The 5,176-nt window shown below is 44.3% G+C and overlaps 1 long non-coding RNA gene and 1 pseudogene across 1 annotated transcript; both read left to right on the top strand.

Annotated features, from left to right (window-relative positions):
* Positions 1-182: 182 nt before the first annotated feature.
* On the top strand, positions 183-1,738 carry LOC113018331 (uncharacterized). Its single transcript, XR_003271767.1, has 4 exons — positions 183-216; positions 387-526; positions 618-692; positions 844-1,738. It is a non-coding gene; the product is annotated as an uncharacterized LOC113018331 (long non-coding RNA).
* Positions 1,739-2,463: 725 nt separating this feature from the next.
* On the top strand, positions 2,464-4,583 carry LOC113018329 (piggyBac transposable element-derived protein 4-like; annotated as a pseudogene).
* The last annotated feature ends 593 nt before the right edge of the window (positions 4,584-5,176 follow it).

Below are 5,176 nucleotides of genomic sequence, written 5' to 3'. Positions count from 1 at the left end.
GTGCACTAGTCTTTGCCGTTGGTGGCAACCAGCCATTTTAGCCAACCTGGTTTTTCCATTTTAGGATGAAACCTCTTCTCACCCACACTCTGCTATTCATCTCTGTTTTTATGTTGCGGCTTTTGAGCCGGGTCGTAACACTGAGTATAATCACACTGGAAGTACCAGCATCAGGAATGTGGGTTTCTTCTTTTTGGATCTATAATATTTAGTCTGGTTAGTTATTGTTACTGTAACCAGTGCAAAATCTGCTCTGATGACTCAACGTTAATGTTTGAGCCCCTGAGCGCTAAAAGAAGTGTTTTGTAAAGTATTAAAACTACCTTTAATGGAAGGAAAAACGGATCACTGCTTCCTATAAGAGTTGGTTTTCTCTGTGTGTGTAGCCACTCTGTGCCTGGTGGACTTGGCTGGCAGTGAGCGAATGGTGAAGAGCCAGTCTCAGGGTGACCGTTTCAAAGAGATGACCGCCATCAACAGCTCACTGTCCAACCTGGGCGTCGTTATCGCCGCTCTGGCCAAAAAGGTCTGCAGCTGCAGTTTCTGTAGTCTTAGATGTCACACCTGCTTTCTTTACATTTACAGTATTAATGATTTTTTTGGCCTTTGTGTTCCAGGAGACTTACGTAGCTTACAGGAACTCGAAGCTCACGTACCTCCTTCAGGGATGTTTGGGGGGGAAACGGCAAAACGTGAGTTTGTTGACATCACAAATCTTTATAATGACGACACATAAAACTGAAGGAATTTATCCCCAAAAAATATTTAACAGCGTTTGATCTCATCACTTCAGATTGTGACTGTTTATTCTTTGGCACTAATTTTGGATGTCTTTATTTGCAGCTTGATGTTTGTTAACATTGCTCCGGAGCCCGACAGCTTTGGGGAAACTCTGAACTCATTGAGGTTTGCCAGCAAGGTCAGTGCAGTCTTGTTTCCAGTGTTCATTGGACAGAGTACATTAATGATGTCCTTACATCAGCTGTTTATGGTAAACCAAAGCCATACTCCATATCCATTTTAATACCTTGGTGTGTAATTCATACTCACATTTTGTCTGAAGAGTAGGGATGTTCCTGGCGTCTTATTTACTAGTCGACTAATCGAGGGGGAAATAATTAGACTAACCAACTAATGTAAAACTAAGGAACATTCAGATATTGAGTTGATTTTCAGAACTGATTAATAGAAACTGTCAAACTAGACGCAGAGGTATCTTAAACCATTTATCACATTCTGTTAAATACAAATGAAAATGCATTACTACAAAAGATGTTCTATTAAAATATGACAATCATTTGAGAATCTAAAAGTACGTCTAAGTGTGGCGAGAATGATTCAGGTAATACATTATACAGCTGTTTTCTAGTCAGGTTGTGGGGGCAGCAGGAAGGACTACTCCTGACCACAGCTGATAGATGTAAACTGGCTAGCATGACCAAGGATGCTGGGGCCTCCTACTGGTAGGACGTGCCCAGCTGGAACAGCCTCCTGGCCAAGGTGGCTGTCACCTTTTGATGTGAAGGAGTAGTGACTCTACTCTGAGCCCCTCCCCCATTGACTTAACTGCTCTCCTAAAGGAGAGGTTTTCCACCTCTCAGGAAACTAATTTCCTCTGCGTGTATCTGCGATCTCAGTGTTAACAAGAAGATCAGGGTAGATTAATAGATTTATGGCGTTTCTCAACAACAGTGCACCATCTGGTGGTAGATCGCTGCCTAACATTTAGAACACAATGTACCAGCGTTGGGCATCAATTAAAATGTTAACAATTAGATTGAACGACTGGTAAGTCTGATACAGACTAGTGACAATTAGTCGACTAGTCACATAAATCCCTGATAGAGCCCACAGAAGTGGCCTGCACCATGTGCGTGGCTTGCTTTGCAGTTTAACCCTCAGTAGGACCTACAGCCATTTTTCATCCCCAGCGTTTTTTAATATTAGGCCATTTTCACTGTGTTGAATAGAATATAGCCAAACCTTCCGACCCTTTTTTTTTTCTTTTTTCTTTAGAATTGCAGTCTCCGTTTATTAGATTAGCTTAAAGTGGCTAAGCTACAAACCGCCATCCACATGAGGTCCTAGAGCCATAAATCGCCCCATTGAAACCCATTATAAACGCTATTTTTCACTGCAGAATTATTACCATTAACGTATGGGTGATGGCTTCTGTTTCGGTTCCGTGTTGGACAAGGGGCCTTAGAATTGTAATTTTTTTTATTTGGCCACCGGGTGGCGCCCTTGTTCCACATGTGACGCCTGCTGGAACATAGACCTTTTCCAGCGGGCTGCTCGAGACATACACCTGGGAAAGGCAGACTCATTCCCCGAGTGCAGCAGCAGCTTGGCCCGCTGCTCGTTCGGGACCATTTTCTGCCCTTAGGGCTGTTAGAGGGTGCATTTTGACCTTTATATTTAAAAATTAATAAAATAAAGGTCTCTGCCTAAAAGAAAAAAAAATTGTGTCTGTCTCATTCTAAGTTTAGATAAAAGCCTTCCCTCTTTGAAGTACACCCTGCAATGCAAACAAATCTAACATGAAAACAAGAATAAAAAACAAATTAGACTTTATTTTGTCGCCAACCTCAGCTTGTTTATGCAGGTGCAGGCAGGAGAGGTTATAAGAATAAGCCGTAGCGCGGGAGTAGGCATTTTCACGATGGCACGGTACCGAGGAAGTAGTGGACATCCTGATGCGCTCTGACAGCGAGGATCTCTCCTCTTCATCTGCCGAGAGTGACTCTGATTCCGGGGGTGACACGGATGATTCGTCTCTCGACACTGATCACCAGGAGTCGTCCTCTGATTTTTCTTCTGAAGATGAGAACGAGGGGAGGACGCCGGAGGAAGCAGCGGCGTGGACCTCCAAAGATGGGAAGAAATGGTCCGCAACAAACGCCGAGACGCTGCGCTACGTCGCAGCACCCACGGGGCTTATTCCGGGACCGACCCACTACGCCGTAGCCCGAATTACGGACCCACTCTCCAGCTTCAGGTTGTACATAACTGATGGGATTATACAGCATATAGTTGCAATGACAAACCTTCAGGGCAGACGCTACATCTCATTCTGGAGAGATTTAGATAGCAACGAAATGCTCGCTTATGTGGGGCTGCTAATTTTGTCCGGTGTATACCGGTCAAAGCACGAGGCCATCGCCAGCCTTTGGAGTGAGAAAACGGGAAGGAAGATTTTCCGTGCCTCAGTGGCTGAGAAAAGATTTTGTCACATAACCAGAGCGCTCCGATTTGATGACAAACTCACCCGACCTGCACGACGTGCGGACAAATTGGCTCCCATTCGGCAGATATGGGACATGTGGGCACACCGCCTGGGGATGTTGTTTAGTCCAGACCGGGACCTTACGGTGGATGAGCAGCTGGTACCGTTCAAGGGAAGGTGCAGTTTCCGCCAGTATATCCCCAAAAAGCCTGCGAAATGCGGCATAAAGGTCTGGGCAGTATGCGATGTCAAGACATCATACGCCTGGCGGCTGCAGGTTTACACCGGGAGAGCAGCGGGCGACCCGGCCGAGGTAAACCAGGGGATGAGGGTCGTCCAGCAGATGACTGACGGGCTCCATGGGCATGTCGTCACAGTCGACAATTTTTTTCACCTCATCTGAACTGGCAGAGGAACTCCTCAAAAATAAAATGGCTCTGGTCGGCACAATCCGCCAGAACAAAAAAGGAATCCCACCCGTTTTGCGCCAGATGAGAGGGAGAGCCGTCTACTCCTCGATCTTTGCCTTTTCAGCGAAACAGACCCTAGTGTCGTACATTCCCCGACGGGGCAGGAATGTGCTTTTATTGAGCACGAAACATCGCAGGCCGGAGGTCAGCGATGACGAGAGAAAAAAGCCAGCGATCATCACAGACTACAATCGATGCAAAGGAGGTGTCGACAACCTTGATAAGGTGGGTGTCATTACGCATCAGTTACGCACACCTTTATTCATTTTTCTTCATATATTCTTGTGTAAAATATACAGAGGTTTTATGTTGTTGTTTTTTTTTGTTATGTTTATTTTTTGTTAGGTTGTCGGCACCTACTCCTGCAGGAGACGGACCAATCGATGGCCAATGGCCCTTTTTCATCACATCATAGACGTCTCCCTCTACAACGCCTTCATGCTGTGGACCTCCGTGGATCAGGCCTGGCATCAGCAGAAGCCACACAGGAGGAGGATGTTCATTGAAGAGGTGGGAGAAGGCCTGATCACGCCCCATTTGTCACAAAGACAGCGTCTTCCCCGCTCATCAGCCGCTGCTGAGTTAGTAAGAGATGCGCAGGATGGTGCTGCTGCAGGCCCCTCTGGAGTGACAAATCCCAAGGGCAGGAAGCTCTGTGAGCTCTGTGTTGGGAAAAGGAGGCGAGTGGGAAACACATGCAGCAAATGTGGAAAATTCAGCTGCCGAGCCCACAGCAAATTTGTCTGCAGCCACTGCTCTACCTGAGCAAGACATTTACCCCCCAGCCACACACACGCCCCCCACCCTCTCACTGCTTTCTCACTTTCTCACACTCTCTTTCTCTCTCATACATTTCCCCATTCCCAACAACAATATACATAATTACATTTACCATATACATGTTCTTGTTCATTGTTGAAAAATAAATGTTTATTTGGTTCAAACTGATCTTGTATTTTTATTTACATAATGCTTTTTATTTGATTTTAGATGGCAACAAGGTAATATGCATTTATTGGGGCAAGAGTGAAAAACGTTCTCCTGCAAAAAAAACTAACGGCCGATCAAAATGAAGGTCAGTAGTAATTTTTAGACCATCCAAAGGCCTAATTAAAAGTACAATAAAATATAACTTTCAAATGTATTTTATGGAAAATATTTAATTTTTTCATTTTTTTTTGCCAAAAAAGGCAGTGTGCTCATGTGACAAAACCGGGATATAAAAGGTTAAAATCGCGAAATATAATTAAAACTTTATATGAATATTTCAAGGAGAAGTAGGTCTAAAATATTGGCTAATTTAAAGTGGAAAAATATTAATGTATAATCTTTTTATAGCACTTTTTATGGCGTGGTCGATTTTTGGCTCTAGGTCTTCATAAGGGGTACTTTTTTTTTTTTTTAAGGACTTACCAAGGGTTAACCACCAAAACACTCGTCTGCAGTGGAATTTCTTTGAGCTAATCGATTCATTTCATCT

The sequence above is a fragment of the Astatotilapia calliptera genome, unplaced genomic scaffold, assembly GCF_900246225.1.
Source record: "Astatotilapia calliptera unplaced genomic scaffold, fAstCal1.2 U_scaffold_61, whole genome shotgun sequence".
Taxonomy (NCBI): domain Eukaryota; kingdom Metazoa; phylum Chordata; class Actinopteri; order Cichliformes; family Cichlidae; genus Astatotilapia; species Astatotilapia calliptera.
This window is presented reverse-complemented; position numbering and strand designations above follow the sequence as displayed.